Source organism: Melanostigma gelatinosum (assembly GCF_949748355.1).
Source record: "Melanostigma gelatinosum genome assembly, chromosome: 11".
NCBI lineage: Eukaryota > Metazoa > Chordata > Actinopteri > Perciformes > Zoarcidae > Melanostigma > Melanostigma gelatinosum.
In genome coordinates, this window is record NC_136644.1 from 4,488,734 (window position 1) to 4,500,953 (window position 12,220).

Here is a 12,220-nt window from a genome sequence, read left to right on the forward strand (position 1 = left end):
CTCGTTTCTCACATCAGTCCAGGCTCCTATCATCATGGAGAACACCCTCTCAGAGTAAGCCTTGCTCACAGATGCTCAAAGAAAGAACAGAAGTTTTGACAGACTGGGGGAAAGCAGAGCTATTCATGGGGGCTTGTGCCCAAAGCTCGCCTACAGGCAAGATCTCTCTCAGAATACAGGTCTCGTTGTAAAGCTCATCCATTGCAGGGACATATTCCATTTGAAAAGTGGACACTACTGTCATTACCTTATCATCCTTCAGGTTGAAATACTGGACATTGCACAGGTGTCCAGTTTCAGAGAAGTCGAACCGCTTCACAAGGTATCGCTCCACAGTATCACAGAAGCCGAGGAAACACGGTCAACTTTTGCTCCAAAGAAAGCATCAGTTTCGCTCAGCTAGAGTTGTCCGAAGGCCCTTCATCAGCAAATGCACTTTGACTGCGGTGAGGCCGACACTCTCGAGAGTCAACACAGTGTCAAAGAACATCGTCTTGAGTGTTTTGCAAGGAAAAGAGAGCGGCTTCCAGCTCGCTGCTCTTTGCCTGCGAGCACATTGCAGATGACTCGGGGACATCCCAGTAGCTCCGCACAGCTGGCCAGCAGGAAGGAGTCTCAACCAACGTTTTCAACTGTGAATTTTATTTGTTTGAAATGATTTCTGAGGCAGTTTCTTTGGTTTGTCTTCTGCCTGTTTTAAAAGACTGCTTATTTATCGATTTCGTGAAAATGTATAGGTGTGTGAATATACATGTTCTTCAGGTGTGTGATGTGAATCAGCTTTGCTGAGCTGAACCCTGGATATAGGTGTACGTAGACTGATCATCTTTGAAGAGTGAGCAAGTGTTGAGTCGTATTTTCTGCATGCCGTGTAAATGGTAAATGGACTGTACTCGTAAAGCACTTTTCTAGTCTTTCCGACCACTCAAAGCGCTTTCACACTGCTTGTCATCATTCATCCATTCACACACTGATGGCAGGGGCTAAGTGCCACCTGCCTATCGACCCTGCTCTCCACTGAGCCATGTTCTCATAGCAAAAATAGACCATGAAAATGATCTTTTAACAGTATGTTAACAAAGTTTACTAATATTGAATGCACCAAATTGGACAAAGCACTCACCTTGTTCCCCAGTTATACATCCACCAAGTGTAAAGTAGCAGCTTCTTCTTCTTATTATTGTTATTGTTGTTGTTATTATTAATAGTTGTAGTATTGGAATGGTATTGCATATTTTTAACAACCTGTCTCCATATTATTTATGGATAAACTGGGGTATATAGGCCTATCCTGCTTTCATTGAATTTCACCACACATCCCACCGGGGGTATTGTATTTGTGAACATCCTCTGCCATAATCAATCTCTAAAACTGTTATCATCCATCTTATTTACATTAGGATGCCATGTCTCATTCAAAAGCTCATGTGCAAAAGGGAAACTAAAATTGGGAAGTAAAAACTCATCTCTAAACTGCCGTTTTTCTTCGCTACTGCTGTAATCTATCCTTGTTATGTCTGTCTGTGGTTCTATGAAAACAACATGCCAGATGCGTTCTCTCTCTCTAATTCTCACGCACACACACACACACACACACACACACACACACACACACACACACACACACACACACACACACACACACACACACACACACACACACACAGTCCCTCCACAGCCCAAATCCTCCCTGGCTTGTTGAGAATGTGTTTTTAATAATGCAGGTAAGTCAGGTAGAAATGAAGGAGTATAAATGTGGAGGCGGGTCATGTTAATATTACGCTTGGAAAAAAAAGACAGAAGGGAGAATAATACAATGACTAGCTTAAATAAAGCTGAGTGATGACGGGTGTGCCTTCTGGCTCTTAAAGTCAATGAGGTCAACACTTCTTAAACACTGCTAACCTGTCACAACACTACCAATGCAAAGGCCATCAAGACGCTTGCAACCGCTCAGGTGTGAATAGAAAAAATATATGTTTTGAGGAAAACATAAAGTAGGTATACAAAAAGTGCACTTTAGATGGGCAGAGGCAGATGATGCACACATAGTGCTCCATAGTTATACTGCAGACAACAATGACATGTTTATCTCTTTTTTGGCTGTACGTTCTCGTGTTAACATGACATTGAAAATCACAGACTAAGCCCTTGATTGCATGCGCCTCTATGCCATTTATTTATTAATTATCAATATGTATTCAATGTTTTCCAAACTGCCAAGGGTACTGGAGCCTTTCCCAGCAGACATTCATTTGAGGACAGCCTTGACAGGTTTGCTAATCACCACATTGCTAACAATCCCATTCACAGGTGTCTCTTGTCCACCTCACTTCTCTTTCGTCTGTGGGAGGAAACAAAGGTGAACGCAGGAACAATAAGGAAACTCAATACAGGGAGAATCAAACCGTGCATGCTGGCTGTGGAGAATGTGATGTGGTACTCGTACAAAATGTGCAGGATAAACAAACTCCAGCCGTGGCTGCAGGTGGAATCAAAGATATTCTAAAATGTGGCAAATAACCCCAGACTCCTCTTTCTGTAGCTCGCTCTGTAGCCCACAGTACTTCAACAGAGAATGGCTCAGTACCACAGTCTGGCATCTGGCACCGACACCAACTGAATGAAATCTCTTTTCAGGTGGACTCTGTTTACTGGAAACTGCAGGTATAAGGGGATTTGTGTCCATTAACATGTGTATGTTTCTGTTCCAGGGTATTCGCTTCAGTGTCTGCTAGGGTTATATCTGCATGCAAATATATACGTTAATTATCAGCCTCGCCATATGGCCACATTAATTAAATCGGAATGGGCGCTTTACTCTGCACAGAAGACAGACACGTCCAGTTGAGAACACACACACGCACCCACCCAGGAGAACTCACAGAATTCTAAAGCCCAACAAGAAACTCAATCTGTAACACAAATTCCCCTTGCCGACTCCTTTGGGTTCGAGTTTGTCCGCAGATACGTTGTTCTTTTTGCCAACGGTTGTAAAGGAGAGCAGGAATAAACTAGAGTTGATGTTCCTTTTTCCTCTGTGAGAACTGTGTTTGTGCTTTCACATTCTCTGTGAAGACATTTGACCAATGCAGACTCATGCTTTATGTACATACCTTGCAACCCAAAACATCGTCATACTGTAGCTTCTGGTCCACCTATTATTCACAAAACTAAATGTATCGGTCCTATTGAGCTGGAGGAGGAAGGTGGATGATGGAGGTCTGCAGCTGCTTCTGTTTGGCCACTGTTGTGCTGCTAGACATTTGAGTCTAAAAGGATAAATTTGTCCTTGATTAATAAAAAAAAAAAGAAGAAACAAGGAGGCTATATCAACATTATCCTGTCGCTGAAAGTTCTGACTCCAGTGATTGACAGATGAATGATGGTGAGTGAGCAGTAAATCCAAATACAGACTTCAAAATATCTCTTTTTCAAGTTTCTTCGAACATATTCCCTTGTGTGAAAGTTATGACTAACAGTGTCATGTATTTCATCTGAATGCGTTTGTTGTCTTTGTCTTTCTTCATGTAAATAGTAGGGATGACAATTCGTCACCATGTTCACAGCAAAAAATAAATCAAATAACAGGAAGTAATGGATAATCTGAAGGTGTCTGATGCAAATGACCCAGAAGATCTCACGTATTCCCTCCAGCTTTCATTTTTACAAAATATCAACTTGCACATTTGTGTGCAATGTCTGTGAAATAAGTACCGATCCATTTGTTTTCGCCTTGCTGCTTGATAGTTCTCATTCTTGCAAGCAATTGAACCTAAAAGGTGTGTGTGACTGATTGTTCATTTGTTGTATTAAACACTCAATGCTTACAGGTCTGTGTGTGTACCGACTTGTGTGGCATTAAATGTACTGTATTTGTCTCGAAATGGATATACACGTGTGTGTGTGTGTGTGTGTGTGTGTGTGTGTGTGTGTCCCGGCCTGTGCCCGGGCCTAGTTAAACAGAAATAGCTACAAGCGCAATAACATCCCCAGCTAAGCGGCAAGGGATTCAATTCCTGAGTCATTTTACAAAAGCGTGGTGTGATTGAGTCGGTCTGCCCATTGAATTCAGTATTTAATTTCCTCAAGGTCACAAGAGCCGTGTCTCTGCTTCCAATTTCTCCTCCTTATGAGATCAGGATGGGGGACTATATGAAGGGCTTTCCCTTTATCTTCTTCCCTTTTTCGGCCCCTCGTTTTCCTTCATTGTAAAATGCCGAACGCTCAGGGTTGGCTAGGAGGGGACGGGTTAATGCGTGTTCCTGGTGCAACAATGCTTTCAATTTCAATTCTTTCGCCTCTTGCCTGTGTTACAGCCTTCATCAGCTGCAATCCTTTTCTTTTTCTCCACACAGTGTACATTGTTTTTGTGTTTTAAAGCTTTGCCACCAGCTGCTGCCAAAAACAACACTAATGGAGTGAAACAAAACCAAAACTTTGAAATTGTGGGACAGATAGCTAAACAATGGCCTGACCTCACGAGAAGGCTCCTGACATGATAATGACAAAATCATTCTGGTCGAGTGAGTGCAGGTTAAATACAAGACGAAAACAACCCCATTACCAATAGCTGCTCCTTTCACTCAAAGCAAAATTAAACTTCTCTGTCCAAACACCCTCTGCAGCAGAACCAAATCACCTAGAATATCAGTGTAATTAAGACACTTTTTGGGATCACATTTGCTCCGTTATGTTTGGAGAGTGAGCAGAAGTGTTTTGAAACCTGAATAAGCCACATTTCCCATCTACATAATTACTGAAAAAGGAGATTAGTTCTCATAAAATCACTCAAGCATATCAAGCGCGGAAAGCAGAGGTATATTGATTCAATGTGTTGCAGAGAGTAGTTGCAACTGCTTAGCAAGATTTTTTGGGAGTGTGTTCCCATTTTCTGGTCATTGCTAAAACAAAAATGAACCTAGTTTGAAAATCAAAATGAAGAAATATGAGTTGTCAAACACGTTTCTTGATGATTCCGCAAAACTATTCACTGATTCATTGTCTCAAGGTTGCAAAGTCAAGCAGGGACAAAACATATTTGAGGTGGACACAGTGGTCTCACTTGAATATACACAGATCAAATTCAAAGCATGCTTTAGTTTAGACGACAAAGGATGTACACAGATAAAAGCAAACAAATCTGTCTTTATTGCAGAGGATGTTCTCTGTGTGCCTCTGGTCGATAGTATCGACCAAAAGCAAGATGACTGTTAATGAACCAAAGATGAAAACACAAATGGCTATTCAATCACTAGAGGATGTACTTGAAATGCATCACAAACCCGGTCACATAGACTGCAAAATTGATTGAAACTCCAAAAGGATATACCTTGAAGTCATTGCCCATCCATACACATGCACAGATAATTGGTATTCAATTGCAATAGCTATGTAACTGAGTTACATGTGCCACAGAGCAAATTATAACTGCATTATTTAAAAGCCTTGAGGGTTTGTGCTATTTTATAGGATCTCCTGCACAGAGAAATGAGAGAAGGAGGAGACGTGAAAGTTGGTATCACAATATACCCCACCTCCACCTGGGGTGAGTTATGGGGCAGCCAAGTCTTTGCAGATTTTTAAATAAAAGTGGCACTTTTGTGGCAGAGTGGACAGGTGATTAATATATATATATATATATATATATATATATATATATATATATATATATATATATATATATATATATATATAGACAACCATCCTTCAGAAACACTCTAGAGTCATTTTCTCTAGTATCTCCACTCAGTACATTTATTTTTCGTCGAAGCTTTAGAGAAACTCCCGCTGTTTTCTCTGATATTACAGTACCTTTCTGTCAGCATTTCTTTTTTCACCAGTAGCAGCTTTTCTGTGAGTTATCGTTTCAGTAACAGCCACACATAAAATGGAAGAGGTAACGAGTGACTTGTAAAGAAAGTTGTGTTCCGACAAGAGATAAAAGTATAATTATATGAAATATACATTTGGGGATAGAGGAGGTCATCATTTGACCGAACCGTTGTTGCTTTGATCCCCTGTTCAAGTGTCCTGGAGAGAGACAATGAATCCCAAGTTCCTAAATGCTTAGGACGAGTTAAATGCAGAGGTCAAATTTCATATATGTCAACACCATAAAATGTGCTACACAAATAAAGTCCTTATAAAAAGGATAATAATGTAATTTTATAGCAAATATATGACAATGGTTTCAAAGGCAGATATGTTGCTTGAAAAAAACAAAGAATCAGTATGCCAATTACAATTGACTAATATGTATCATACACAAAGAAAGCCCAGCTTCCAGCAAGATATGCTTTCGGGTGAAAGAGGAGGATGGGTTGTAATATATAAAGTCAGGTACATTTGTTATATCATCACAGTAATTACAATTATAGCCAGCTCATTGCATTTCTTAATCACTAAAGGATTAAGTGAAACAAGAATCTAAATTGTACATTGTTCATGCAGTTGTACATTTCTGACTCAATGTCAAAGGTGCCATTATTAAGCTAAATTAACACAGAATTACGCCCATATAGGACGAATCTGCACGACATCGTTTGTCCAAATGGTAAAGGTTCGGAGGTCAGCGTGGTGGGTTGGTGCGTAGGGCGTCTGACTTTCATGTAGGAGACAGTAGTTCATCCCAATGCCAATAATGTTTACCTAGTTATTAACCATAACTGTGGTCTTTCCCTAACCTCACTGTAAATTGTCCTTCACAGATGTTGTATAAAGCAAGAATAAAAAATAAATCCCCAAAATGTGTAATGATCATAAAAAACTCTGTTCTTGTCTGACAGTAGAGTGGATTATCACAGAGAGAGATCACGGTATGGCCAGGTTAGTAAGTTCAAACTATGGTCCAATCAACCACCCCAACCACAACACTGTTACTCATAAACAGTGCTTTGGTAACAACCTGTTTCGACTTGTGTTTCTTTCATATTATTGGAAGTTTAGAACATGTGTTGATTTCACAAAGTTCACGAGGCATCAGGCAGTTCATTTCATGCCGGCACAATGAGTCAAACACGGACATGAGGAACTCCAAACTCTGAAACTGTCCAGTACCGCTCCAGACACCTGGACGCTTATGCAGAGCCCAGAGCAGCCATCGCTCTCATCATTATCTTGCTCCAGTGAAGGTGAGTTTAAAGTGCCATATTATCATGAGAGAGAAAGCGCACCAGGGCATGCTTCGCCTGAGCTGGAGTGAACCACATTTGGGCTTTTGATAGCCCCTAATAACAGCGTTTGAGCTTGAGAATAAGATTGAGGGAGGGATGTGTTTTCATGTTGTCAATTCACCGGTTCCAGGATCAGCCTGCGTGTTCCAGAGAATTGTGCGAGATGTATAATTGGCTAATAGGTCTGCAGAATCCAGGGTGGCAACAAAAGGCAATTGGATGATATGACTTTGAAAGTAGTTGTAATTGGCTAACGTAAGAAGTGCAGCTCAGGTCGTCCAGATTGTAATTGTTAGCTTTGACTTTAGAGGCATGGGCAGGGGGTGGAAACTAATTAGCTTCAGGCACTTTAGAACCCTATAGGTGTGCTTGTAACCTGGTCAATTTGATTTCAGAACAAAGATTGGAAAAGAGATTGGAAAGGTTTTTAATTGGCTAAAGTCCTTTTCCATTCAGAGTACAGTATCACAATATCGACCATTCCTTCGTGATGAATGTAGGAAGGGACCGTTCTTGTCCACTATAACATCAATAGTGTGTCCCATTAGACTCAATAGGGTGCCAATTCCACACAGTCGTAGTTTCAGAGCAGGGTTTTGCCGTCAATTGTGTGTGTCAATTGGCCCAAATTGTGTTTTGTGCAAATGTTGACTTAAGTAAACAAATGCCAGTATTGTTGCTCAGTGAAAGATAACATTACAAATTGTACAGAGCTCTCACTGAAAGGATGTGCAGCTCCTAAAGTTGACCATATGTCCAATTAAAGTCACGTTTTCTGTTATCGAGTTGATTGCCGTGATCTCGGAACACGGCAACACTGCAAGAAGATAAGTGAAACAGAACGAGTCAGACAATCATGTAGGTTGAAACCAAGCCGACCTTTCAGCCTGATTATCCAGACCACTTCATTTAAATGATAATTTTATTGTATTCAGTCATTTTGGAAGTCTTTTCAGATGGATCCGTGTAACATTAACCATCTGGCAGGTCAAGTGACCACTATTCACCACTGTTGTAATTCTCAATCACTTTCCTTTGGTAAAGATGGAAACACTGATGATATATAGCTGCCCGTGAGGTGGATGCTGTCCATGTTAAAAACCCTGTTGGTTCACTACAGAAGCTCAAGCAGGTGGAGGGTGCTTGCATGAAAATACGCCGCGTATGTTTAAGACATTTAAACAAACTTTCCCCTCAGTGCTGTGAACTGTTTGAGTTAGGATTATATTAATACATGACTCTAAATTTCAAACTATGCTCGACATCTATGGTCTCCTGATGGAGATGATGATCTCCCTTAGGCTGTGTATCAAATGGGTATCAGTGTTCATGTTTTGAAGTGTTTCTGGTTTATTACTTTAGAAAAGCACGCTGGGGATGCATACTGTGCCATGGAAGAGAGGGGAGGGTTTTCTTCCAATGGAATCATTTTACCGACGCTAGTGTGAGAGGTTTAAGTACAATATCTAACAGATGTATTTCTTTCTTCACCAGTGCTATGCCAGTGAGCAATGCATTTACTGCAATTTGTTTTCAAACGTGTAATTGCCTCTAAACTGCAAGCGTAAGTGCTCCTCCAAAAGCCTCCAAAAGCCTGGAATGAGAGGTTGGTTTTTGTTCACAATTCTAAGTAATTTGTGGCACAGCTGGATAAAAATTGACTCAATTAATTGGTTGAGCAACTTCGCATCAACTTTAGAAACAAATGTCTCACCCCTTATAAGAGCCGCAAAATGGTGAAGTCTGCTCATCTGCTCGCCTCGAAATGCAGCGAGGAGTTGAGTGACTGCTGATGCTGCCTGGTGTCTCCAACCAAAAAAGGGAAAGAGGATTTTTTATAGACTATAAAGTCCTCTTTCCAAGTAAGCTAGCACAGGCCTGTGCTCTCTTTTATCTTCTTAACATACACATGTAACTGAGAGAGATGTTCTCTGTGATAGAGGCATATAATTGACTCCAACATTAGCTAATACTGTAGTTACTTTAAATGAGTACATTTCTCATGTCATGGGGATGGCTGCCCACAGTTTGTTTTTTTTCTGCAACAGTTGAGTAAATAGACTGTCCTGAATTGTGAGCCATGTAAAGCACTTCCCGTTGCCACGCAGTCACACCCGACACCCCGGTGCTCCCACCACGATCCTCCATCCTTTAACAGTTTGCTCCATCTGTCGGTCTGACAATAGACTTAAAGAAAATGAAAATTGTAGATGTCAGACAAAATGCCAAGTGGGGGGGATTTCCCGTTGAGCTGCTGTCATTTAATTGGCTATTTGCCAACATGTGCTCCTAGTTGTCAAAAGACAGTATTTATTTGAAATAATATAGAAACTGTTCACTTTGAACAATTTGGATTATCATGTACAGCACAGATTTGAAACACTGCCTTTTGAGATTAAAGAAAGACCTCAGTGCCAATCAGCTAGTTATTAACCAAGCTGCTGGTAAAAATAATCTGATTTAACGTGGGGTGATTTTCAAGGAGAAAAGCAAGCTACAAGCTTCTCAGACAAGACTTTGTTTGCTTCCCATATTTGGAGGGGATTGTAACTGGTCACATCTTCCTGTGAGGATTTAAATGAATGAGACAATCCCTGGATCTCTAATTTTCCCATAGAGTGAAACACATCGAGCAACCAGTTTGCTGCTTTAATGACCTTTTATATTCTGTCACCTGCTGCCTGTGGCCAATCAGGGAGGATCTGAGGAATTAGTGCCACTTTAAACCAGGTGGCAGCAATCTCACCTCGGTTGGAGTCAAGAGGTAGTCAAATGCACTTCATCAAAAGATATTGATGAAATGTACCCTAGATGCATAAACAAAACATGAATAAATTGAGAAACAAGTCCCTTATGTGCAACTGGTTAACATTACAGCAGGAAAACATACCCACAGAGACATTTTAAAGGGGAAGCACATCACTCTTACTCTTCTGGAACATGGCCACTGAGGCTAACAAAAACTTCTAACTACCAATGAGGTAAGTATTACACCAAATTAGAGCCATTTCGAGACAAACCCAATATTCAAGTATCTCATGATTGACTGTATCAATTGCAGCGCTTTGATCAAGGAGTACAATAATGAAGACAGTTTTATTATCTGCACTCACCCGAACATCATTTATTACTTTTACGAGCACCGTCTTGGTATTGTGTTGCCTTCTAAGCCAGACTGGAATTGTTCATGTCAGAATGCATCCAACTGTTCTACTGCCTTTTCCAATATCTTGCTTAAAAATGGCAAGTTAGAAATATAGGGCTTAAAATTGCTCTGAAGTGAAGAATCAAGATTATGCGTTTATGTGTCTATGGAGAGCACAAATAAAACTGTGAAACCTCCTTAAGAAAAACGTGGGAATGGTATCCAAGGAGCAAGTGGAAGACCACAACTTTGTGACGATATTACTGTGTTCCCCTAAACTCATTTTACAAAAGGAATTCAGATTTCCCCCAAGATGCTCTAATAGTAAAATGTTGTTGATTTTCAACATTATATGCAAAGCAATCTCAGATATTATTTTTCTAAAAATGACGCAAAATCCTGTCCTGTGAGGCGTGCTGTATTTGTTCCAGGAGCCGGGAAGGATGTAAAAGGCGATCGATGGTTGACAATACATTGTGTAAAAGTGATAACACCTGTGAAGGTGTGCAGGACCTTTTCCAAAATAGTCCTTGTAGTGGCAACTGTCAGTAATCTGCCCTGTAAAGTGTGTGTGTGTGTGTGTGTGTGTGTGTTAGAGGAGGGGGCTGTATAATGTGGCCTTTGGGTTGCAAATCTGACATAGAAGATGGTAGCAAAGGCAGATAGACCACAACCATGACTGGATGGCTGCATCTATTTCCTGTTGATCCAAATAAAAGAACTACTACTACCGCTACCTTGGCCGTCGACCAGCTTGTTTTTTATTGCAGCAAGAAGTGAAACAAGAAGGTGGAGCTAACTACATTTGAATGCTGAATAAGACATTAGGCGACCAAAATGTTACAATTATCTTTCCTGAACTGAAAACACACTTTGAAAGGGTTGAAGTTGTAAGACAAAAATACGGACAATTGCCAGACTGGATAACGCCGTGGTGGCCTGTCAATCACAAGGTAGTCACGCCCTAAAGCAAAACCTGTTTTAGGGTCTAGCTTACTCTAAATGGGACCTTAATTTAGACTTAAAACTAGCGATTTAGACCATAAAGTCATGTTTACAATGTTTACTGAGGTAATAAATCTAGGGAGAAGTAGAGTCATTTACTCATAGACTTCTATACAATTGGACTTATTCATGAAAACCAGAGGAGTCGCCCCATGCTGGCTATTCGAACAAGTTTAGGCAATTCCACATCGGCTTCACTTTTCAGACACTTAAAGGTTGCCACCTGGTTGTGTGCCTAGTCAAGCTCAAACCTGACTCACATCACCTGCTTTGAGATTTCCCCAACTATAGGAAAGTATTACTTATTTGTTCAGACTCTTGAGTGACCTATGTTTAGGATGAGGATGCAATAATCACTGCACAAAGCTTTACAGATTTTATTAATATATATTATATATTAATTTATTTCACTACCAAAGAATGTTTTTTTTTCTAAACCAGCTGTATTTACTTTGTACATATTATGACATTCATGAACAGGTGATGTTTGTGTATCATCTCCGTCCTGTCTCCTTTGAGCATCAGAGAATATGTGGAGTGATCTGTCCCTTTATCTGTAATGTTCACCGAGATGGAAAATATGACATTGACAGTGCCTCAAATGAAAGCTTTATCCAACATAAAATCTGACAAGTAGATGTCATCTGTCCACCAATGGCTTAGTCTGGAAAATGCTAAGCTGCTCCTCATCCTGCCAGCATTTAAGAAATTGAATCAAGATAAATCACATCTACTAAAAACCTTTCTGACTGACATGCAGTTAAAATGTCCTGTGTCCTGTGAGTCTATCACCTTCCATATTAGTTTGAGTGTCCTGGTTCAGGCTGTTGGCATTTCTGGTCTTTATAACTGTAACTCTCTGCTTTCAGCTCTTATAATTAAAACTGAGCAAGAT